Source organism: Cupressus sempervirens, chromosome 3 (assembly GCF_028749045.1).
Source record: "Cupressus sempervirens isolate cs-2001-9-10 chromosome 3, ASM2874904v1, whole genome shotgun sequence".
NCBI classification, from domain to species: domain Eukaryota; kingdom Viridiplantae; phylum Streptophyta; class Pinopsida; order Cupressales; family Cupressaceae; genus Cupressus; species Cupressus sempervirens.
In genome coordinates, this window is record NC_143120.1 from 426880937 (window position 1) to 426908809 (window position 27873).

A 27873-nucleotide genomic window follows, 5' to 3' on the forward strand; every position below is an offset into this window, starting at 1 on the left:
CTTTGTAGTGGCTCAAAAAAATAATTTTTGTATTCTTTCCAAGGTTTCAATAGTTTTTTTTTGGCATAACCTCCATATACATGAAGTAAACAAGGATTCTCTAGAGATGGGACTTAATAAGATGTATTTTTTCCCCTTGATTGAGGAGCTTTCCTTTCCATCCTAGATGTTTTTTCCTCAAATATCTTAACAATATTCTTCCAAAATGACAAGGGATGCTTCTTAGGAGTAGAAGAGAGGTTGAGATAGATATCCAAGATAGAAGATATAAGATAGCTAAGAGTTTTAGAAATTTCATGTTAAAGGGCATAATTGGTATTGAAGAAGAATAACTTGCTTTTTGGAGGTTAATTTTTTCACTCACATAGTGGCATAATCATTAAGAAGAGTCTTCCACCTTTTAGCTTCCCCCTTTTGGGATTCCCCAAACATGACACTGTCATCCACAAATAGTTGGTACAATGAGGAGGGCAAAGTAGGAGTATATATTTGATACCTTTTAGGGCTTGACTATCATTGAGAATTGAAAGATTTCTACCAAGGATCATAGCCACCAAAATAAAAATGTAGGGGGGTAAAGGGTCACCTTTTCTGGGTCCTATACCCATAGAAAATAATCTTTTAGCCTCTTTATTTATCAAAATAACATACTTCATAGGTTTAACACAATTCATAAGTAGATTAAGGAACTTCACTCTAAATCTGAATCATGTCAGAAGTTCCTTTAGAATGATCTAGATAACTCTATCATATTCCTTAGAAATGTACAACTTGAGATCCGTTTAGGGTAAACCTTTTGATTCCATGGTATGGAACTATTTGTGAGTAGTAATCTCTACAACCATATTTTTCCTTCCTGCCACAAGTCCTTCTTGTCCTTTAAAAACCAATTTATCAAGGATAGGTTTGAGTCTATCAACCATCACTTTAGATATGATCATATAGGATATATTATAGATGATAATGGGCCTATAATCCATGAGTGAAGAGAGGTTATATTTTTTTGGGGACTAAGGCAATATAAGTGTTTTTCAATCCTTTAATAAGTTGACTAGTTTTGAGAAACTGACATACAACTTTGAGGGCCACATTATCCACAATTTTCCAATACTCTTGGAAGAAAGAAAGAGGGAACCAATCTAGGCTAGGGGATTTGAAGGCTTGAAAGGAGAATGTAGTCAATTCCATTTCCTCTATAGTGACCCTTCTCATAAGGTTTTCTATAATGTATTTCAGATACTACCTCTCAAATACAGTTTAATAGATTTCTAGGGTCTTTAAGAGAGTTAGCTAAACCTTTGTTCATAAAATAATTGAATGCCTTTGTATTTCAATCATCTTCCCCTATCACTATCATGTCATCTTCTTTAGTTAGAGATCTTAGTCAATTTCTACATCTATGTTTTAGAGTGGATTAGTAAAAAAATCTAGTATTCTTGTCTCCTTCAGTAACCCATTGGATCCTACACTTCTTCTTCTAGAAAACCTCTTCCTATTTGGAAATCTTTAAAAAATATTCTCTTAGGGTTATTTCAGTTCTTTCCTTTTCTTGATCTTCATAATCTATTTCCATCTGGTTTTTAACTTGTTCCATTTTTACTATCTAAATTTTTGCCCTTTCAAACAGATTACCAAAAGATTTTTTGGTCCATCTCTTAACTTTAACTTTTATTTCACTAATTTTAGTGCAAAGGTGGATCATAGAAGAGATAAATACCCTAGTATTTGACCAATCTTGTATTGGGTCTTTAAGACTAGGCTAAGAGAACCAAATATTTTCAAATTTGAAAGAGGCAACCACTTGTTTTCTTATTTTCCATTATAGTAGTAAAGCATTGTGATTACAACCAGTTCTTCCTTTACCAATGACAATAAAGTCATCTAGATTGTCTAGTTAGAAGGAATGGTGGATCTATCAAGTTTGACCTATATCATCCTACTCCCTTATCTCGTATTGGTCCAAGTAAATTTAGAGCCAACTATATCTAAATCAACAAGGCCCTTATCTAGTATAAAATCCTCTAGGTCAATCATAGTTTCCAAGTAGCCCTTGTTATCCCCTAACTACTTTGAAGAATAGAGGGGAGAGTTAAAATAACATTTACAATCCATTTAGTATTATGGTTGTTACCTATCTGGTTAGCTAGGGATCACCAAAAATGTTTCATGTGGCCTCTATTATTAAGAGTATAAATGTTAACCATATTCCAAGACCACCAACATAAAATACCATGACAATGTAGAATTATAGAATTACAAGAGATCTTAGTTTTTTACCACATTATAGCTAAACCTCTCATGCCCCTTGGGAATCTACAAAGATCTAATCCACCATAGGCCAAACCTGACCTGCCATTCTATCAAAACCCTCTTATTACATCTTAGTTTCTTGTATAAGTATCATATCAACTTTTTTTCTTTAAGAGAACACTTTAAGATGTACTTCTTTGCATATCTATTTAGACCTCTCATATTCCATGGAAAGTCTCACAATTAGAAAAAAGATAAAATTTGGAACCAACATTTGATACATTTCACTAAGGAGATATTTCAAGAGCTCTCATTCTACCTTTAACTTTGTGGGATATCTTTTTGTTCTTCTTGTCTTTCCTTTCACTATTGCTGCTATTATGGTTAGAGGTAGACAAAGTTGGGCCTTTGACAACTTGTATGTCCCTTTGTAGGTTTAATTTATTCTTTTTTCCACAATATTCATGTTGCATTCTTCAAATTGTTCTTAATTGTCTTCTAGCTCCTTGATTGAGGAAAGGGAAAAAATATTTTTTAGGGATTTGAGTTTCTCTCGATCTAAAAGTGCCAACATCTTCCAGGTCATACATGGAATATGGGAGTCAAGTTTAGATAGGTTAATTTTAATTTTTGGAATAGGGTTGTCAGTGAGGGAGGATGAACCTAGAATAGAGGAATACAAGTTAACTAGGATCTTTTATTGCACTAGATTTAGAACAGAGATAAAAGGAAGCACTGCCATAGGAATCTTCTAAGGTCCAACTAAAGAGATAAAGGGGATCACATTGGGAGCTCACTAGGGAAAGGGAGGTAGGAGAGGGGCCTATCACACCCAAGGTTGGAGAGGTCAGGCAAGAACCACTTAGGTGACTGAACCTTTTACATTGGGAGTAATACAATTATGCATTCTCATACTGTACAATTATGTGATTGGTTTGAATCTATGCCTAGTTACAATGCAATTGTAACCTATTTTAGTAAATGATAAAAATAAATCATAAAAGCCTACATTTTATAATTAAAAATTAGAAAAAAAAAAAAAAACCAAAAAAATTTAAAAATATAACTTACCTTTTTGATGGTTAATCTTTTTAAGCTATGATTTCTCATATTCGATAGTAATTGGATAGGAGATATTAGCTCATTTTTTAATGATTGTGATTAAAAAACAACATGGGTTGTGACTTCATATAAAAATAATTAGTGTATTATGGATATTCAATATTATTGGATAACTAATTAGACTTGGTGGGATGGTGTTACTTTGGGTAGGTGTGCTGACACCTGAACCTACTAAAAGGTCCACAAGATTTCTAAAATTCTTTTAGATGTGTGAAAAAATGATTATTTTTCACATCATCACTTATTTGGCATGCTATGATACTACATCTATCATAATAAATATTTATTTAGTTAATTTCTCTTGAATCCATACATAATCCCCATCTATACCCATTTTCGGGTAAGACTAGAGAATGTGTGGTACATGGGCTAAATATTTCCTATATAATCCATTCTTTAATAATTTAGCACTTTATTCTCTAATTTCTTCATCTTGTAGAGGATTCAATCTATATACAACCTTTTTCAGATGTGTAGTACCTAAAATAAGATAAATTTAATGTGTGACGATCCTAGGAGGAGGTATCACACAAGTTATATTATTTGGCGTCAAGTCAAACTATTGGCTTAATAATTTTTACACTTCTATTAGGATTTTTTTAATAATATTTCTCTTTACCTTTATGGTATAATAGATCAAAAATCTCATTCTTAGTTTCCTTAAGAAACTCTTTCCAAATCATTCTCAATAATGATAGTGCCTCCATTCTAGTTCATTCTTCTTCTTTAAAAGGCTTCAAAATGATTTTCAACCTCGCATTGCATAACAAAGATATTTTCTCTATCATGGTGAACCACATGTTTCTCATAAATGAGAAGCATCCATAGTTTCTACATCACATTGTACCTTATCTTCATAGGACCCAATCTTAAAAATCACACAAAAAGATTTATTAACTAAGACACTTTGATCATTCATCAGCTAAGGGATCTTATATGGTTTAGTTTTGGGGGTTCAAAAACTAGTTTACTTTCAAACCATTTTAGTACTTACTAGATTATCCTTTGAATTGTCATCTATGATCACTTTACATACATTTCCTTGACACTTGCATCTACTTCAAAAGATATTTTTTCTCCTCTAGTCCTCATTTATTGTTCATTTTTTTCTAGCTATCAAGGTTTTTCAAATAACTAGGTTCTATCTAATTTCATCTTTTAGTTTGACAACTTTAATTTCTTTCTCTATAAATATGGCTTGATTTTAAACTTTAGGATGTAATGGAAAATCCTAAGCTTTATGGGCTTCACTAAAAGTGAATCATTTTAGGTGTTTCCAGTCCTCAATCTTTTAATTCTCTTGCCCTACCTATAAATCCTCCATTTTCTCAAAATTTAGTATTTACATTTTTCTCAAGTTCTTCTCATTTTTGAGCTTTTGACAAACTATATTTTCCTTAATCTAGGTTATTAGATCACTTCTCTAATTTTATATCTTGTATTTTCAATTTAATTTCTCTTCAACTTTTAAGGTGTACCCATATACCTCATCCAAAGTAGGTAACTTGAGTAAGGTAATCTCATCTTGCATCTAAAACCTTAATCTATTGAAATACATGATTGAATATTGGTCTTTTTCCTATTGAATGTCTGTTTGAAATTGGAGGCTAATAAATAGTTAGGTAAAAGCTCAAACCCACGAAACTTTTTATTAGATTATAAATTAATGTGAGTTCAAATTTTGTTGATAGTGATTTAAGTTCATGGATATCTTAAAATCTTGGACCACAACCCCACTTTGTCTTCACTTTTCTTCTTATTTTTCAACTCCACATGTTTCGCTCCATAGAGAATTATGCGATTTCAACTAGGAATTTTTAATTTTTACTCTTTTATGATCATCATCCTCAATATTTTCCATATCAAAATACCACTCCAATTTTTGAATATAGTGTAAAAATAAGTCTAGCACATTAAATTAAGAAGCATTAAATTTCACCCTAGAGCCTTGTTTAGTTATATCTTCAATGAGCCTCTCCATAGGGTTTTCTACCCTAGGTTAATTTTCTATAAGCTCTAGTTCTTCTTCATAATAATCCAAGTGCAACCTATTCTCAATTAATTTTATTCTCCTAATTCAATCATGACTATTATTCCTTCAAAGAATAACATTTTTCTTTCCTCTCCTTCCCCTAACATACAAATTCCTCTATGGGCCATTATTAACTATTCTCATACAAAAAAGATGTAGATGACCCCTTGACCCTAAAATTAAAAAAATCCTCTTCAATGTTTATTCATAAACATGATTGCACACAAATATAAGAAGATCTAAAAATCATTCTATATTTCCATTATTTATTTTGGTCATTACTTCCTAAGAGAAAAAAAATCTACCTAACTTCTATGCGAACAAATCTCCTATCTATTATTCAAAAACCCCAATCAACTCTAGTAAATATTGCTAACTAAAAGTAATTCAAAAAAAAAAGAAATCAAGAAAAATAAACCCTATCAGCTTTTACAAGGATTTAAATATGAGATCAATAAAAATATAAAAATTACCTCCTTAACTAACTCCTACAAAGATTGCAAATAAATACCATATCTACTCCTAATTGTTAGCAAGTCAACTAAAGTCAAGTAATTGTGCCATCATAAACTTACCTTGTGTTAAGGATAATGACAAAATAGTAGATAATGACAAATTTCTACTTTGAGCATTTACATTTGGAGGTTGGTGCCACTCGAGGATGCAATAATTTCTACCATGTCAAGTTAACTTCTTTCTTTGAAATGGTGATCATCACGAGAAGCATTTTTGGGTCAAGTTTCTTATTTTTCTTTATATTAAATTTTGGATACTAATGGTTTTTTAAGAGTGCATATATTGTAAAGGCTAATTTTGAAGAAAAGTTTAATATTTGGAGTTGACTAGGATATGAATGTTTGAGTAACAAGATTAGGAGTATATGATTAAAAATTGTAGCTTTTTGCAGTCATTCGACAATGATAGAGCTGTATTATATCTCTTAGGTATATTTTTCAAATAGTTAAAAATTATATAATTTTAGAGTTTAGGAAAGAAAAAAATTAGGAACATGATATGATGCTAGACATTTTTATAGAGTGAAGAGAGAACCTCATTGACCTTCTTTTGAATTATATAATTTTTTTTTTTTTGGGAGAAACCTTCTTAAAAATATGTATTAATCTATGTAAAAAATGGATTTTGTGACACAAACCTCAAGGAAGGTCCCTTACATACATTTATTAGAATAATGTGATAAAGAAGTGCAATGTTGTCATAACTATTATAGTTATTTTGTAACTAATTATCCTACCCATTTTCACAATTACATTATAACTACTCTGAAGTATTGTATATATTTTTCTTTCCCTTCATTGATTATAATAAGTTTTTAGAATCTATTTTTAAATTCATCAAATTTGAAAACATGACTCCATGCATATGAGGAGTCAACTAGTCCTAATGAGCTACTACAATAGTTAACACTTCAAAGAAAAGCCTTTTAACCCTTATAATATATGTATTAGCCCTACATAAGCCATTTTGTTGCTAGTAATTAAAACCTAGCTTAAGATTTATATCTCAAGTAGGCTCTTACAAAAATTGAAATATAACCTATTAGGAAATGAAAAAGAAGATGCATCCAAATTTTAATAAACATATCACCCAAATTTGACATATAAATCTAGGCAAGTTTTCTTGAAATAAGTAGAATCATCTTCTCCCATATGTTAATATGTTACAAACCTTATAAGGTTTGTGCTCATTTTCATTACTATGCTATTATTATACTTTTATAAAAATGGTTAATTATTAATTGAAATAAAGGAAATGTCAAGGAATATTTTAGTTGTGTAAATGCATTGGATAGAATTAATCTTTTTCGACTCTTGTCTATTATAAGAAAATAGTCATTTCTTTAGGCTTTAAATTAGAATCACCAAATCTATTCTCTCAAGAAAAAATTGGCACAATTGCAAGCCCTTCTTTCATAGGTTCAAAACAATTGCTGATAATGTCTTACTTTGATATGATTCATGATGATGACTAAATTTGAAGAATGAATGTTGAATTGTTAAATGTCCACAAAATGAGATTAATAGAGAAATATACTTTAATTTGTTTAATAGATGTTACATTGTTTCTTTTGGTTGTTATTTAGTTTCTATGAATAAACTTTCAACCAAATGAATATGGGTTCAAATAGAGATTCACACTTTTAGTTTGACTTTGAATAGCAAAAACATTTGTGATATTTATAAAAATGTAGTGTGACCATTGCATGGAAAATTGAGAGATAGTGTGACCATTTCCACAAGAAAAGCAAGAGGGAAAATATTAGCTACAACATAATTTGAACTTCAAAAATTTGGCAGTCATTGAATTTAATGGGCATTGCTAAGCTATAGAAAAAATGTAAAGTTGACCAAATTTCAAGAAATTTAAAACACAATGGATTTTTCTAAAAATTTCAATATTTGTTCTTCATGATCTGCATATTTTGTAACGAGAAACAATTTTTTTTTTTTAAATAATATTTTCACAAATCTGAAAAAATAATAAGTTTGACTTTTTTTTTAAAAAAAAAAGCCAATAGGCTTTGCATGGGAGCTTTGCTTCTAGAAATTTAGTTTTTTGACAAAAAAGTTGTAGGCAATTTTTTTTGCATGGTTTCTTTTCTAGCATTGCAAAATGCTTAAATTTTTCTTTCCTCTTTTTTGAATGAAAATTAGCACTAATAATTGTTGAAATAGTAAGTCACTTTTCTTTTTTATAATTATCTTAGTTTAAATTTTTTATCTTATTGAAAATTAGAAATAAATTAAGCTTTCAAATAAAAGATCACAACCTTGGACAAATAAAAAATATATAAATACAACCATATGGATCACATTCATCATCTTATTATTTTGACCAAATGTATGGGATTTTAAAGAGTTTTTGGAGAGCTAGATTGCGCATGAAGCAATAGAGACTAAATATGAACTCTTGTAAGATCTTTTGTTCTATACTTTTCATTGTTTTCTTCTTCTATCTGATGTGTTCTTGCATATATCAAAGACAAAAATTGAATGAATAGAGGAGATCATATTTGGTAGATCACTTTTGAAAGGTGATCGTAAATCTACATAATCTAAAAATTTTGATGGTTGGTCCTTGGTTAGATTGTGGCCATTATTGATGTCATGAAGTTGTAATTATCATCTTGTGTTAATATATTTATTACAAAGTTTGTAAATTTAGATATTTCATTTTAGTTTCTTAATTCTTCTTCCACTTTATTGATTGCTCTATTTTTATATTATTGATCTTGTTGTGCTATTTAATATTTTGCTCTATAAAAAATTATATTTTGTTTTGAGATGTATTTTCTTGAGATCCATTGATTTAATTTGTATAGGAATTTTAATTGGAAGTATGTAATTTTGAATTTAGCTATGATGGAATTTTTTTCACATTTGTATTAAAAGCATATCCATTTTATAGAATTAAACTCAAATTATATTTAATTTAGTATGTGTTTTAAGATAAGAATTTAGAGTTATTAAAAAAAGTGTCCAATAGATACAATTTTCTTTTATTTTTTCTATTATAAATTTTTATATTATTTTTATTGGTAAAAAGATGGAGCCTTATGAATTACATTAATAAAATAGATTTTTTCTATTATTAAATTACATCAATATTTCTTGACTTCTTTAGGTTTATTTAATTATATTAAGAAGTTGAATTTTAAGTTTAAAAGTTATAAAGTTTAATAACTTCTTAACAATTAATAATTTAAAATAGTATATATCTTCATATATAAATGTTTCTAATTTTAATGATATCAAAATTTTACTAAATTAATTATAAAGCATATTGAACTCATTTATAATTAAGTATTACATTTTTTACATTTCTAATTTTTATATTGTTTACATATAATATTGATAATTTTTAATAATATTAATTTACAAAATTAGACTTTAGAAAGTAAAACTAGCATTCAAAAATAAAAATAATAGAAGACAAAAGTAAATTAAAAAGTAAAAAGAGCGAAACAAAACATTGTTGATTGGATATTGATTTCTGTTTCTTGTCCATTTAAGTTTATAATTGATTATGTCTTTTCCTAATAAAAATAATATTACTATCATATTATCAATTACCATCAATTGTACAAGGGATAACTAAATGATTGTTTTAACATTTTATTCTATTAATTTAATGGGTAAATATTGTTATGTTACATGTACATGTGTAAAATTAATAAAAAATTGAAAGATTAATTAATGTTTCATTAATATTATGGTTTAAACTTTTTTTTTAATTAGATAACTTTTATATGAAGATAAATAATGCTACTTTATCTGCAAAATCATTCTTTATTTTCCTTGACTAATCAACACTCAATTGTTTCTAAAAAGTGATGATTCATTTTGTAGCATATTTTATAAGTTTAAATGAATTTGTTATTTATATATTACAAATCTTGTAGATAATTGTTTTTAAAAAAATTCTCAAAACTTCCAAATCTAAAATCTAAATTATTCTTTAATAGATTTTTTTTAATCTCTATAAAATATAATCAAAAGTTTCCTTTAGTTGATTTTAAACTATCATTTTTTGACCTTTCTTACTTCTCAACTTTAATGATGCATTTTTATTTTCTTCTATGCAAATTACTATACTTTCTTGGAAAATTAATATTCCTATCAGCTCATGGTTGCATGCACATAAGTTTGTGACTGCTAGCCAGTAAGCCGATAAGCTAAATTGCTATTTCACCATAAATTACTATTAATTACTTCAATTTGATATTCATGTAGAATAGGCACCATAAAGTATCAACATATTATTTTTTCTTACAATAGACAATAGTAGTCAACTACACTGAATATAAATATTTTTTGAATTTTAATTAATTAAATTTTTAAAAATAATTACTATTACTTTTATATTTGATAGAAAACTAATATAAATATAAAATTATTTGTATATTTTTAAAGAAAATTTATTTTAATATTATTTAAGAAATATTTTTTATAATTAAATCAGTTTTTAATATCTATTCTAAATAATTATGTATAAATTCTAATATTTATAGTGATATTATTTGTGACAATCAAAAAAATAAATAATATCTTCAAATGCTATATTTTATAAATGAACATAAAAAATTATAATTTCAACATTATAGAATAAAATCAATTCAACCATGTCCAAGAAAAATTATTTCTATGGTATCAAATTTTATTTTATTGTCTATAATTAAAATTAAATTATATGTATTCACAAAAAAGAAACTCTAATTTTGAAAATTGCAATTATTCTCTTATCTTCAAGAGCTTTATTTATGTATGGGTTGTCATTATCAATAGTTAAACTTTGTGTCTATATTTAAGCTACAAGTATGTGGCAATTTGATTTTTATTTATCAGGGTTGATAGGTAATTAAGATGGGCTCATATGTGGGATTTTTACTTCCAAAATAACATTTTATTGATCGATAGTTGTTAGCTTCACTAGATAGTTGTCAACTTTTTTAACTATTTTTTTGTTTTTCTAGTAACTAACTCCATGTCCCCATACTATAACTTAAATTTAAGAAGTAAAGTGTTCCCATGCAAAATAAGAATTGTAGAAAAAGGAAAAATAAGAAAATTTTCCTACTTTTGTAGAGTAGCTATTTTTTAGCAAATGAAAATAACTTGTGGGAAAAGAGGGGGGCCTAGAAATAAGCAGTGGTTCCTTATTGAAAAAAGTGACACATGTCTTCACTACATTTTTTTCATACCCTTTTTATTTGCCTATATTTTAGTTTTCAAATTATTTTCAAGAGAAATAATTAAAAATTGATTTAAAAATAATATTTACAACATGCTTAAAATTATGCAACAAATATTATAATCCATGGGGCCACTAGCTTCACAAATTGTGCAACAAAATAATGAGCATTTGCTAGTAGCAAAAATAAGCTAAGCAGTCATATGGGGACATGCTCTTAGATTTATGAAAATTGTAATTAATAGATTATTCTTATAAATTACACTTAAGGAAGCATCTAAAGTATTTTGGTAACTTTCCACACATTTTAGTTGCATAAGCTTTTTCTGTAATTGGGGTTTTTAAGAAGTTTTAAAATTAGAGAATGCATTAGAGAATTTGAAATATGATAATGCTGAAGATGATATAAAATAATTTTGAACATAATGATAATGATTTTAAAGAGAGTGCCTCATGGTTAGGTGAACTTAAATGCATTTCTTAAGTTCTATGTCTTTTGTTTAATATTGAGAAATGAACAATTAGGATTATTTTCAAGGTTTTTGGCAAAGATCCAAGTGATTTTTCCTTATATGTTGCAAACTCAGATAAGCATTGTGATGTGGTGAAGTTGTTGATCAAAGATCCCTTTTAAACTAAATCACCTTTCCTTGTCTATCTCTTTCCATCTTATAATCGAGACTATATCAATATCCTTTTTGTTGTTGTTGTGTGAAGCAGATATTTGAGTGGTTGTCTCACAAGCCATAATATAAGCCTTAGTTTTGTGATACTTGTTGTATTTGCATCCATGCTATATTTGAAGTAATTAAAATTCCATATTTTTTAGTGTATTGCTAATTTGAGGGAGAGTGGCTATTTATATTGCAGTTGAGACGAGACTTTCAAGAATGTATGAAATTGTTGCTTTTTAAGGATTGTAATAATAATTTCTAGAAAATGGGTCGACTAATAGTTTAAAATAAACTAAAATCGATCTCGTGAAACAATGGTATGCATTTGATCTTTCTGGCAAAGATTCCTCAAATTAGTTTTGTCATTGGCAATACTTGTAATAATGATCATTTCTCATCTCTAATTAATATGTCACTATAGGCAAGATCTAGTTGTGTGAACCTTGCAGGTTAATGGATGTTCCTAAAATACTTTCACTTAGGCCTATTGCAATGTTGGCTGGTGATGAAACCAGGCTTATTCTCACAGGCTACAATTTGATAGTTATTGGTAGAAAGTAAGCTCTTGTTAATATTTATGGAATACATAGTCAATAGATGTTTCTGGAATTGAGATGTTTAATGATGTTCTTATATTCATTTTGGTATTGCAGTGTGAAATATATTTCAGAAGAAATTGTTCTGGAAGATCATCAAGAATGTAGGACACTCACATCAATAAGAATACTTATGAAAATTTGAATTTTCCATGCTTGATCGAAAAGATCTCAGTTTCCTTGAAGCAAGTTCTTTTAGACAAATATCCTCAAATTAGAATGACCAGAAAGTCCCACCACACTATTGTCTTCATTTATTTTCAATGATTTTAAATATTTTTAATTAACTCGATAGGTTCTCAGAAATAACATTCTGTCTGTTTTTTTAGTAGTAAGTTAGGTTCCCAGAGATCGATGCGACGTGTATGGTCCCTGTGGTGCCTACGGAACCTGCGACTCCAGTAATCTTCAGCTCTGCAACTGCGGGGAAGGCTTTGAACCAATAGACAATCGCGCCTGGCTCTCGCAAGACTGGGCTTCCATTAGTTGTGTTTAGAAGAGTCCATTAAAATGTGATGCCACTAATGGTAGCACTGACGGATTCACTGACCTTGGTGTCACTTTGCCTGATGATTTGGCAGCCTCGCACCCGACATCCACAAAGAAAGATTGCCAGAATTTCTGCCTCAAGTAGAGTCGGTATAGTGTTTGGTATTATCGGTGCACTCACCTTTGCTCTGGGTATCTGTTGAATTGTAATTTGACGGAGGCATCGGCTGCGGTTGAGGAGGTCGCCTGCGGATACCCGAGATTCTTTCCTGAGAATGTTTAGTTACAAGGAGTTGAAGATCGCGATGAACAATTTAAGTCAAAGTTGGGGAGCGAAGGATTCGGCTCCGTGTTCAAGGGATCTCTACAAGATGGTACGCTTGTGGCCGTTAAGAAAATGGAGGGCTCGAGACGAGATGAGAAGCAATTCCGAGCAGAAATCAGTTCTCTCAGAAACATGACGGCTATTGGCTTTAAGGGTTTTGTGTAGATGGAACGAGACGGCTATTGGTTTATGATTACATGACCAATTCAGAAGTCATTCCGAAGGTGAACGCAGATTACTCCACTGGAAGATGCGATTGGAAATTGCATTAGGCACTGCGAGAGGGTTGCCGTATCTTCATGAAGAATGTAGAGATTGCATCATTCACGGCGATGTGAAGCCCGAAAACATTCTGCTAGACAGTAATATGTCACCCAAATTAGCCGATTATTGACTGGCAAAGCTGATGGGTAGAGATTTGAGCCGCGTACTGACGACTACGAGAGGAATGAGAGGATACTTAGCTCCAGAATGGATCTATGGTCTTCCCATCTCTACGAAGGTAGATGTCTACAGTTTTGGTATGACCCTTTTGGAAATCATTTCTGGGCTAAGAAATGTAGACAGCTTGAACGTCCAAGATTCAAGTGATATTTACTTTCCTTCATGGGCTGCAACCCAAGTTTACCAGGGGAACACAATTAATATTGTAGAGGAGGATGTTGCAGAGGAGGCAGATGTGGAAGAGGTAAGAAGAGCATGCATCATAGTATCATACTATTGTTATGCATTCAGGAGAACGAGGAGCTGAGGCCAAGTATGGGGCAAGTGGTGCAGATGCTGGAAGGGAACATGAAGCCTCAACCTCCACAAATTCCAATATCTTGTTGGTAAACAGATTGGTCACAGTAGAACTTGCCCAACGGAGTGTGTGGCAAACTGTTCACAACAGTTGGATAAGCCATTGGTATGCGGCCTTCCTTTGCGTTTAGAGGGGCAGCTTCCTCGTATGATATGATTTTTAAAGGTTTTTTCGAATAAAGAATCTAAAACTTCAAAGATCAAGAGAAAGCCGTTCAGGACAAATGCACCACACGCCCTTACAACCTTCTTGAGTAAACAAGAAAGATAACAAAGGTGATCAAGAACTACGCTTGAAAGCAACCAGTATTACCAAGCATATTCATTATTCATAAACACTCGTACAATACCATGAAAATTTCTACTAGAACATATAACAATTTTGGTTTTAGAATAAGAAACCCAAAGCACATCTCATTTCATTTCCTTGCACCAAGAAGATAATAGAGATTTTTCAATTTCAGAGATAAAAAGTGTACATACTTTCCAAAATTTATCTCTTAATCAAAATTTCAGCATAGTGTTCCCTTATTTTTAAAACCCCAAAAGTCGCCTTTACAAAGCCCAAAAGAGCCGTTATATAGACACATAGGTTAATAACTACCCCTCTATGGTTAGTAACTAATACGTGATTTGGGTGAGGTTAATTAACCTCAACAAAATTAACCTTAAATGACAATGACCACTAATTGAATTGTATGGCTTGGAACATGTCTTTAAAAGGTTTAATCATCAACTTGTTGAGTTATTTGATATAGACTCTTCTTCATGATCATCGCCAAGTTTGACACTTTGAGTATTGACAAAGAAACAATCATTCACAACATCAATTGCTCATGCACTAACTGTAGTCTAGATAGTGATACTACAACCTTGTCTTCCCATTTATAGAATTTTCAATCCTTTGAGACTGATTTTGATGAGCCATTATCATATCCACCTATTGATGCTCTATTGACTCTGAACATTTATTACTAAAAAAACCAATTGCTTTTGGGGCAAGAGTTTAATTTTGGGCATCCCTCTCTCATATGAGCATCCCATGTGATACTGACACCCGCACTGATCACAAAAGAGGACTATCAACTCTTTAAATAACTCTAGATATTGTGCTGCAACCATTTGACCTATTATCATTGTCCAAGAGCTGGATCTTCTATTGAAGTAAAGTTTCCACCATTTTCTAAAATAATATTGGCAAAAGGTCAATGGCATTTGCTTCCTGCATGGGCTTCCAAATCAAAAAGATGTTTTGTTACATGCTTCCCTAGCGATATGTTGCCATGAATTCTGCAAACACCAAGCAAAGTACCCCATCCAGCAACATCAAGTTCATATTGCATTTCATCAATAAACTTCTCTACCTCTTCCAAGCGTCCAATGCGACCTAAAAGGTCAATCATACAAGCATAATGCTCCACGGTTGGTTCTATACAATGAATTTCCTTCATTGAATCAAAATGTGTATGACCCTCATCCACTAGGCCTACTCTACAACAAGCCATGCTGACCATATCTAGCACACATGATTCCAATCCAGTTGTGATGATGTATAGATGAATCTGTCTACCCTCTTCATCAAGGTTTGCGCATGTACTAAAAATTGTAAATTTGTCAAGTTTCAACCCCATTCTAAGCATTTGGATAAAAAAATTCAAGGCATCCTCACCATACCCACTTTGGGCATATCCTATAATGATTGTATTCCATTAAATTACATTACGCTCAGGCATTCCATCAAACAATTGTTGTCCATCCTCTATGCTTTTGCATTTTCCATAGATGTCTACCAGAGCACTTCTTACAAAGACATCTAATTCAAATGCAGTTGCAATGGCTTGCATATGGACCTGCTTACCTAGTTTCAAATCCAAAATACTACCACATGCATGAAGAATATAGCCAAACATAAACTGGTCAGCTTTCAAACTAGCCTCCTTCATTTTTTTTGCGAAGAGTTGAAGTGCATTGTCTGCTAACCCAAGTTGTGCATATCTTGTAATCATTGTCGTCCAAGATATATGATCTCTCTCTGGCATTTTATCAAATAATTGATGAGAAAATTCTATGCTATGGTATCTTGCATAACCATCCACCAATGTGTTAAAAGACACGGTACTTGGTTGAGGCATCATATTGAACATTTTGTATGCATTTTCCATGCAACCCAATTTGGCATACATATCTATAAGCACACTCTCCACATAGACATTGCCCTCAAATCCAATTCTAATAGCACAACCACCCAATTCGCGCAAGAAAATATCCACAACTATTGTCAAAGTGATCTAGTCTAGCATTGCTCCTTGCCAATTGCTTTTTATTTGCAATATGTATTCCTACTTTTCTTTGAAGAACATTGTATTCTCCCCACTTTCTGCACATCATAAAACTTGAGATGGCTTGCACATATCGGGTTCCCTCATGTTCCAATCTCTTCGTAAAGCTGGGGTCCCATAACTGGCAAATTTATTCCTGTATATCTGCAAGTTTATGCTTCTTTAAAATGTCTTTATCCTACTAACATGAGGCCAGGTAATAACTTGTAGGCTTATTCACCTTGGTATCTTCACCTTAGAGAGAATGGTGCACATGATTGGTATCCATAATATGCAAGTCCATAAGCTTACAAAACGTGAATAATTTCCCTTTGTGCATGTATCTGATGGACGTTGAAAAGCATGTAAATGAGAGGCTCTTCATAACTATGGGTTTTAGTTTGCTTCATGTCCAACCGGTGCAACCTATGGTGGCCCTAATAACACAAGAGTCATTGCTAGTATGAACAACATATCTTTTGTCCTGCCAGATATTTCCATACTTGAATCCTATTACTTCAACACTAATGATGTCTTTACTACAGACTTCCCCTCAAACCAACCACTTGTGTTTGATTATACTGGCAATGTGCCCCAAAGCCTTTGGGCACCTTTTCTACCACAAAGGTGAAAGTATTAAATTATAATGATGCTACCAAGGTGGTGTTCTAGGGAATGAATATTTTCTAGGTAGATATCCATCCAGTGCATGTTCATGGTTATCATTTTTATGTGGTGGGAGAGGGCTTCAATAATTATAATGCTTAGACAGATCCACTCACTCCATTTTATTCCTTCAAACATCCACCTTTGCAAAAGTTTTAATAACTTTCATGTGATCATCCTACAGGTCTTTTAACCTCTCCTTTCAAAAAAAAAAAAAAAAAACCATTTACATGTCTGATTTTTCATGGAGGAATTTCAAATACGTTAGAGAAGTTTCAAATAGGTTAATAATCATCTCAAAGAGGTTAAGGAATACGTGTTTTTGGAGAGGTTAATTAACCAACTCCAAAATGCACAATTTTAAAGTTATCACTAACCTGTTTACAAGGTTAATAGATATGTGTTTTTGGAGAGGTTAATTAACCTACTCCAAAATGCACGATTTGAAAGTTATCATTAACCTATTTGAGAGGTTAATGATCAATGATAAACTTGAAAACACATATTTTGAGTCTCTCCATTAACTTCCTATAACTTGGGGCTCAGAAATTGCATTTTTAAAATTTCAAGTGCTCTGTGGAGCTGGGAACAAGCCAGAGACATGAAGATTCAGAAACTCACAAAAATTTAGAGATATAATACTCATTTCGATGTTCAAAATAGGACATATTTCACACATAACCAGAGGGATCAACAAGTTCAAAATTGAAACATTTGATGATCGAGCAACATATCCACGCTTAGGGTAGGAATGCTAGGCGACACAAACAACTACAGTGGCAATAACGTTACCAATTAGAACAATATCAATGGAAAAACTCTTTCTAAAATATTATGATTGGTATTGTCCTATTTGAATAAAATTATGATTTTTGTATGCCACTTTACAATCTCTTTGAACTTTATTAGCACCTAGCGTATGGGTTTATATCTTTAAATAGGTTCCAAAATTAAGTTATGTTTGAAAATTAAGTAGTTATCATGATAATTGGGACCTTAAAAATGAAGATTGTTGAATTCTTATAGCAATATCATAAGGATTTATATTTATCAGTGCACTTATATGATTTTTTTTAAATCAGCAATGTTTCTAACATTTAAAAAATATCATATAATTCAAATAAGTTTCTAACAATTCTTATTTTTAAAAAAATTATCATAAAAAAATTCTTGTAGAAAATGAACTTGAGAAGAGTTTCTTTTGTTAAGTAATTATTTTCCTTATAATTGATATTTTCCTATTTGAATAAAATTATGATTTTGTGTATGCCACTTTACAATCTCTTTTAACTTTATTAGCACCCAGCATAAGGGTTATATAAACCTATAAATAAATTCAAAAATTAAGGAGTTATAGTGATAATTAGGAGATATTGGTCAATAAGTTTGACCCTAAAAATGAAGATTGTTCAAATCTTACAGCAACAAGAGCTTTGGGAGAGCTTGAGTCCCTACCTTGTGCAAGGACAAGAAGACATGTAAGACATGACAATTGTCTTTATGTAGTGTATATTCTTAAAAAATTTACAATTCAATTTAAGCTAATAGGGGAAACTTTACTACCTATACTTCCTTAGATTTTTTATTCTTTTATTTTCATAGGTGGGTTAGCGAACTAATGATTAATAGCATTTTGACAATTCAATGGAATTTTTCATCCTTAACCAACAACACAGTGATGAAATCTAAATCCACTAGTTCACTGCTTAAACTTTACAATAATTATGACTAAATAATGGAGAATTACATATAAAATATTATAAATATGCATATATGTATGTCAAGTACATCAAAATTGTAAGAGAAAAAGAAAATCTAAAATTTAAAGACACTTGAAAGGATTTAAATAAATAAAAAAGTCAAATGAATATATAATTGATTTTCATTCATCTTTAGTTGTGTTTTGTTATTTCTTTCTTAGTATTAGGAGAAATAAGACACCATATTCTGTGCTTCCTTTATTCCAAATAAGAATTAGTTGAGATGGCTAAGTCCTTTTTGCAGTGTGGGATTATAACTAGGAAAAAGAGGTAAAAAAAATTTGTAGGGTTTATTTTTTGTATTTCAAGTTTATTTGTCTATTTGATATGTGGAACACATGGAGCATTGGATTGTTTGAATTCATTGTTCTGGGTATGGTTGGTGCAACATTCGACTGATTAATCTAAGGTATATTTTAGTCTGCTAAGGGTCTATGATTTTCTTATAATGTTTGGTCTGGCAAAGGTGTATGCCTTTCTGTATGATATTGGATTAGCAAGACCATACATTTACTATGGTTCAACATACAAGTCATTTTTTAGAAAAAAATCCCATTTGGTTTGGAAGGGTGTTTGGTGAACTCCTCCTTGGAAATTATCTACTGTTATTGTGGTGTAGGTTTTACTATCCAATATTTTATAAATGAAAAAAATTGATGTGTGTTTCTGAAACAAAGAAAAGTGTTATACCTGGAAGAAAATTGATTATGATTTTCTTGTCTCATTTATATGTTTTTTGGGTGCAAAGATTAAAGATTGATAACAATTTTAGGAACCATAACACATTTTGAACTTTAGAAAAACTCAAAGTATTCTGATGAATAAGAAATACACACATGAATTAGCATACCTTGTCTGGTTGTAGGGAGAGGCAGATGATATATAAACTTGTGGGGAATAAATTAAACAATAATAACTTTCAAATCACTAGTATTACTATATATTACTAGATATTGAATCAAACAAAAAAAACAAAATGGAAAATAATAATATATATGTGTTGCAAAAAAATTGTTCCAATAATTGTCAAACATAGTATTATTTCTAGCATTGCGATATTTTCAAGAATTTAAAATTCATATCTACAAATTTAGAAGGGAGAAACTCTTTCTAAAATTCATGATAAAAATCCATAATTTGAACTCGAAATAATGAAAATCTGAATAAAAAATTCAAGTTTTCAATGATTAGCCCATTACAAAAATGAACTATTCAATTATTTGGCTAGTACCAACCACAACAGAGTGAGTAGTATACATCTTTTAAAGAAACAAAAAGTAGTTTATCTTCAAAATCACTTTTATAGGGACTTATTTTTTGATGTAACTTAATAAAATCTAGAGCTTCTATTGGGAGAAGCAATTAAACCTGAGATGGTGGAAAATAACCTACTTCTTTTATAGACTTATAAAAGTGTGATATTGCTATCAAGATTTAGCTATGTGATTTTGAGTCAAACTCATTTACCCATGTTCCATGAGTAGTGATTCAACATGAATCCATCACTAGTAATTCAACATGAATCCATCTTTCATGAGAATAAATCAAACTACTGCAACCAAGAAAACTCTGACTACTCATCTTCTTGCCACATTTAAAGTGGGTATAGTGTTAAAAAGTTTTTGTATAATAATGTCATTCAAGCAAAAGCTCAACTATCTTATCTGTTTACCACTAGTTCTCTTCTAGACAACTTCACAAAGATCCAGTCTCTGTAAAAACTAGCTAGATAGTAGTTGAACTAGCAGTATAAAAGGCATCTGCATGTGATCGAATCTAAACTCACTATACTTACTTCATGTAACTGAACTTCCCCAAGAAAATCATCCTTTATGAAAAAGTAAATTTGTAGTTAAAGATTTTTTTAAATCATCTTGTACACCTGACTTTTTGCATACTCTAAATGAATTGAAGATGAGGTGAAAAGTGCTAGGGGGAGACAAAGCTATAGGAGAAGAAGTGAATTGGTTAGAGCTCCTTCTCGAAGGTCAAGTTTAGGGTTCCTATTGTTGAATGTTTGAATTGGGGGGAAAATTTTCCTTCATAATTTTTTCAGAGGAGAGATTTCTCTCATTTGTGTTTTGAAATGTTTGTTCATTTATGAATGTAGAGATAAAGACATTTTGATTTATTCTTTCTCTCGATTCATATGGTTTTTAATTTTTTCTCCCATACCTCCTATAGCCAGTGCAAAACTTTGTTCAGCCATAGCTATTTTAGAAGATTAGTGAAATTGTGGCTCAAGTCCTCCATCACTGTGGATTGCCACTATTTTAATATGTAAGGGTGTGTGATGAGGATGGATGATCTAGACCATGAAGAGCATGTAAGGGAGGTGTGCTCTACTATAGAAGCCAAAGTTTATGATAGAGTTGCCATTGAGTAGTCTCCCATGGATGTAGAACTTTGGAGATGCTTTGAGAACATTGTTGATGTTATTTTCTAGTGATTTTCTTAGTACAAAAATAATTTTAACCCCTAGGAAAATGAGTAGTCACCAATAAGAATTTAAAATTTAATGCACATAAAAATATTTTAAAAATAAATCATTTCTAACCTTAGAATATTAGATATGTATTTCTAAAAAAATTAATTGGAGCACGCTATTGGAAACATTAGTACCCTACCTATATAATAGGCAGAGACTAATAATTTAAAGAGTTATAATTTTCAGTGCAATAATATGATGTTCAATATTGATTTTTAGTTTCTATGCAAGAATAATTATTGAGTACAACTAAAAATATTGTAATATTCCTTTCGTCCAATAAAAAAAATAAAAATTTTGGCATCTTGATTTTGTTGTATAGTTTAAACATTATGGTTTATTTTTTAACATTCAAAAGATTAATTATCATAGCTCCTATTGGTTGTTGGGAAAAAGGGCAATGAGAAAAATGGATTTCTAAAACATAAATTTAAAATAAATAAAAAATGGTCGCATTTATGGTCCATAATATTTTGGTGCACTTCCTCAAAACTGCCAATGTCTTCTTGAACACTCTTCTCACTTTGATCTTCTATAAAGTGGTTGTGTAAATTTTCTTTAGTAGAGTGTCTCCTAGGCATACAATAGTTGTACTATAATTACTTCAATGTATGCCCCAATCTTTTCCATCCCAAATTATGAGGTGTAAGATTTGGCCTAATGACACTAAGAACCAAGTGGAAATCTACAGTTTTCTAGATATGATATACTTGGTGAAGGAGCTCTAATTAGCATTGGTGGATACTACAATAAGAGAAGCCAAATGCTATAAGGGAACAAATTCAGGTCAGCAAACCATGAGAAGATCACTTTTCTCTCTTCACTTTGTAGGGGAAGTAGCACTAGTACAAACACAACAATATGTGACTAAAAAAACCTCTAGAAATTGTATATATGTGATTAGAATCAGTCAAGTGACTAACAATAGTTAATAACTAGTCATTTATAACACTACTAAATATACTACTAAGCAATTTTAGTAGTCCATGACTAAAATATACTACTAAAAATTAGTCAAGTGACTAATAGTAGTTAATAACTAGTCATTTATAACATTACTAAATATACTAATAAATCAGTGACTAAAATTGCTTAGTAGTATATTTAGTAGTGTTATAAATGACTAGTTATTAACTACTATTAGTCACTTCACTAATTTTTTAGTAGTATATTTTAGTCACAGACCAAAATCAGTGACTAAAATTGCTTAGTAGTGTTATAAATGACTAGATATTAACTACTATTAATCACTTGACTAATTTAAATCATTGTTTTCGATCATTGATTTAGTCACACATTTAGTCATATAATTAATAGTATATTTAATCACATATTTAGTCATAATTTTGAAAGTTGATTTTGTCATGTATTTAGTTTTATATGTAGTGATCTATTTGGTCACATAATTAGTATATTTAGTAGCATATTTAGTAGTATATTTAGTTGTAATAGGGCATGATAGAATCAAACCACCATTTTCCTACTGTAAAAGCAAGTGCTCTTCCATTGAGCCAATACCCTTGGAAGAATAATCATACAATGTGTGTAGCATTGTATGAGTACATTTAGTAGCATATTTAGTAGTATATTTGGTTATAATAGGTTATGTATAGCATTAAGAGTTCCAGAGCTAGATGACTTGAAATTGTTTTCAATCCTATATTTCATTGTATCAAGTATTGCAAGGAGTACATTAGAATTTGTACTTTTATTAGATTGTTTAGTTTACAATATCTATGTAGTCAAGTGCTTGCATTCAGGTACAAGCATTTCTTTTCCACTTATAATTTTAAGTATTCCCTTAAATTTTGATGTAACATTACTAAAGTCATGCATCAAACATGAAGTTGAAGCTACAGATTCTACATCCACCCTTCTTCCATGCAGTTACACAAAACAAATGCCCTTTTTTAAAGCAAGAACATATTAATTTTTTTAATTATAAATTTTTTTTCATTTCAAAATAAAATGGTGACTACTAAGCCCACATGACATTGTGCATAGACAAGGCACAATAAGTTTATTTTCAGAAGTAATAGTAGCCAAAAGGAAGTAAGTGAAAATGTATCAAGAACACTAAAACAATAATTACTGATATAGAAAAATTCAAAATTTTCCTTGAAGCCACATCAACGAGCACAAATAAGCATGCAAAGTGTTCCATGGGCATGAAGTATATTTCTATTGTTAAAATAAATTATCTTTAAAAAATGGACAACTAATTCCACTCACATCCTTTGGAGTTGACAACTTGTAAGATTCCATGTCAGAGAGGCTAAAGGGGTTTTATACATTATTGAAAACTTGGTTCCTCTATTTTGTTGGTTAACACAAGGTCTAAGTAAAAATTTATACCAAAGTTTTAAGTACCAAATTACTATTATATTTTAGTACTATGGTCCACATGGAACATCATATAAAAGGAAACTCATAGTTGATAATTAAGGTTGAACAAGTTACTAAGGTTTTTGTAGTTGAGGTTGATGTTGTTGTTGGGTTTGTTGAAGTTGTGGTTGTTGTTGTGCATTGGACTATTGCATCTAAGGCTATTGTTGGGGTTGCAGCATTTGAGGCTTTTGTTGTTGATGAGGTTGCTATAGTTCTGGCTGAGGATGTGGTAGTTTCTTTTGTTGCTTAATTTTTTCAGCATGACTACTAGTTGCAAGAAACATAAATTGGAAACCATAAGAAACTACATCATTTTTTTTTCAAATGATAGCATTTTAACTGAAAAGAGTGGCCTCTATTGAGAAAGTTGCATAATATGAATGTCTAACATTAATCACAAAGTTTCAAGTGAAGCTAACAAGATTGAATAAAAGAATGTTCCTTAAAAACTTTCTTTTTCCTAACACACTATTATAATAATAATTTTATCCCTCTGGAGAAGTATGCCATGTGCAGACACAAGTCAATGGTGTAGAACTAGGAGCACTAATTGGTGCGACAACTATAGTAGTCTTGGTTCCAGTAGACATAGAAGGTGCATTGGTGGAGCTAGTTATCACAATTCTTTGTGACTATGCTAAGAATATGCATGGCTTTATCAACAACATATAACAATGTTAATATTATATCACATTAACAGTCCTAAGTAAATCAACAACTAAGTCATAGATGCATTACTGACTTGTTGCAATCTAGCTTATTGTGTTGGAGCCACTTGATAATAACCCTGAAAAATGAAAAACATGAATATGTATTCTTAAGATATTTCATATTCACTCAACTATATTGAGTCATTATATTTATTAACAATGTTTATCTTGCACTTGCTTTTGCTGAGGGTGCATCAAGAGTGGTTGTTGCTAGGATTGAGTTGAGGCATGTGCTAAAGGTATTAGTACTAGAGGTGGCTAGATATACTATTGAAACAAAAGGTCTTGGGGTTGAACATTATTCTACATAGGAAACACCTACTATTGTAATAGCTAACTAGAGGGTTATTGTTGTGATAGTTGCTTCACTGGCTACTGTTGTAATAGTTGTTGCACTAGCTATTGTTGTGATAGTTGCTGAGCTTAGGGAGGAATCTGCCAAAGAGAGAAAGCAACATTTGGCTAGATTAGAGACTAAGAAATATGAAACTGCCCATATTTAGATGGTTGTTATGAAGCTAATGCATGGCCAAATGGGGTTTTTTGAACATGTTGCTATGAAGATTGCAATTATTTACCATACTATTGCAAATAATGTTGGGCCTGCAATTGTGAAAAAAATTGTGCGGGTTGTTGGGCATGTGATTGTGGGTGTTGTTGCACCTATTGATGATATTTTTGTAAAGATGGTTGGGCCTGCATTTGTAATTGAGATTGTGTTGGTTGTTGGCTATATAGTTGAGAGGATTGCACATGTTGACCATATTGCTACAAATTCAATAATTGCTGTGATTTTTGCAACTATGAATGAGGTTGTGGGGATTGATGTTGATTTTGGAATGGCAGCTATAACTATTGTTGCATTTGGTGTGTTTTTTGTACTAGTTGTAACCAACCTTGAGCTTGAGTTTGGTGCTACAAAGAAGATGAATTATAGCCCTATCAAGGAGAACATCCAACACATCACTAAATTTTATAAACAAAATACTGTCAAAACCATTTCTATAGGAAACCAAAAAATGTAAATCCTTTTCAGAACTTATCAAATTAAAACGTATCATATTGATTGGTTGATACAAAAAAGAAAAAAAAAAGAAAAAAAAAAGTACCTACTATGGAGAAGGTGTAGTCACCTTTACAGAGCCTCCTATTAGAGTAGACACATGAAGATGCCCTTCAATAGGGCCATTTATTGAAATTTGGGGGCCACCGATCGATCCAACCTATATATCACACTTGATGTTTATTTTAAACAATGATTACTAGAAACTCCCAAATGTTTATAATATATAAATAATATAATCAACAAAATAATACTCGAATGGCCTTACCAATGGTGAATGTCCTTCTACAAGTCATGATCTTCTACTAGAGTTGATGGTTTGCCATATGGATGTTATCCAACTAGTGGGGACGGTATTCTCATATTTACTACACCCATGGGCCACCAGTTTCCAAGTCCACCTCATCCTCCTGTGTGGCCTCCACCACTCATAGTAGGCCTACATGAGAAGCACAAATGATTATTCTAAATACATTATTTGAAACCTCAAATTAAAACACATTAAATTACTAATGGCTTACCTAGATCCAAATGGCCTCTTTTATTTAGAACCAAAGCCTAGTCCTCTAAATATAGGGCCATTTCTAGACAATATAACACAAAAATTAACACTTGAAATAAGTTGTGAATACACTAGTATTTCAAGATACATATTGATTTAACATGTTTTAGTTGACAATATAAATATAATTTAGAACCTTGCATCTCCAACTTTTGGTCTTTTAGGCTCTGCAAACCATACAATCAAAGGTTGATCGCATCCCTAAAACAATACATTTTCATAAGGCTAAAATGTAGTTTACATTTGAGAACTATATAAAAAATAAGCACCCACTCAAGGAAATATTAGAAATTGAAAACATAATGTTTACCTTCATTGTGAAAGCTCCATGTAATTTGTTAATAGCTACCACATCTATTTGTCTAGTTAACAAATGCACATCCTACACAAAAAATTGAATAGTTAACAAAGACAATATCAACCTTGAAACATTTTTTTGAATCAAACTATTAAAAATAGTAAAAGTTGCCCCACCTTTCTTCTATTTCTATTCATCTTTCATGATATCTATGTCATTAATAGGACCAAACTCAGAAAAGATCTATCTGTCAAAAAAATAAAGGATTTTGTGAGCACCAACACTAAACTACCACGCCCAATATTTTAAAATTTCAATCGCATTACTTATTGACCAATGCATTTAGTACTTGTGAAAGACTTTATAAAGATTACTAGTACCATATAGGCCTCAAGAATTAGAAAAAGAACTAGAATATTTCAATTTACCCATCCCATATATTTATTGATAGTAAAAGAGAAAGAAAGCATTATGAATATGATCTATAAGACTTGCACGTTTAAAATAAAAGCTAATCATCTAAGATGAACAACTAATCACTTCTACTTATATAGAAGTACACATTTCACAAAATAATGAGCTCCTCAATATCCTTTTCCATTTCAAGTTTATTCAATGAGATAACAAAAAATTTATGCTCCATTGTACCTCATAAAGACACATGCATTTTGAGTCAGCACAAACAATGCTCATACCTTTCAGATATCTTAGACCACTACACCAAATTCAAGATGTGTATTTTGAGTAGAGAATTTATGGATGTCAATAGTGATTAAACTTTATTAACTATTTTAGATGATCTTCTTCCATGCAATATTTTGTTTGAAATGTACAGTTAAAGATTGATTAGTAGAGAAAAATAGACAAATTGCTCAATATCATATCAGAAAATCAGAATTCAAAGTATGATTACAATTTGTGATGTTTTTTAGTCTTGATGATAAAATCTCCAAACAATGAGTATCCACAATATGTATAACCCCAAACAATCATGTAGAGATGTCTTTGGTATGAGTAGATCTACATAACCAACCATGGATCGTGGTCCTTACTCTCTAGCATCTTAGATAGTCTAAATGTAGCAAAAACAAATATATCCTAAAATTTTGCATTATTTCTCTATATTTTAATAGAATTTCCATTCTTTCATTGAAGCTTGATTGACAAATTTTAACAAAACAGTGTATTTGTGAGAACTTGGTGCAAAAATAATTAAATAAATCATATAGGAAATTCACACAATTTCAATAACACCCTTGAAAGACATCTAACTAGAAATTCTTTTTAAAGAGATGGAAATAACACTTTTCAGAATGTTGTTACATCTTCTAGAACATAAACACACAATAGACTAACAATATGATCATTGGGCTACATAAGAATGGTTATTACTGGCATATAAATGTTGGACGACATAAGAATAGTTATTAATAGTATATGACCAATCACAAAAGAATAGTTATTACTAGTATATGAACAATCATGACACTATTATTTCAACAAAGATGGTGATTGAATGAATGTCGAAGAATTTTCTCCAAGTAATGAAGAATTTTCCCCAAGTAATGCAATGGTTGGAAAGGAAAAAAACTTTTTTTGCATTAGGAAAGAAAAAAAAGAGG

General features: G+C 30.8%; 2 pseudogenes; one reads left to right on the top strand and one right to left on the bottom strand.

Annotated features, from left to right (window-relative positions):
• Window positions 1-13603: 13603 nt before the first annotated feature.
• Window positions 13604-14031, top strand: LOC149566843 (G-type lectin S-receptor-like serine/threonine-protein kinase SD2-2 pseudogene; annotated as a pseudogene).
• Window positions 14032-15707: 1676 nt separating this feature from the next.
• On the bottom strand, window positions 15708-26894 carry LOC149566844 (uncharacterized; annotated as a pseudogene).
• Window positions 26895-27873: the final 979 nt, after the last annotated feature.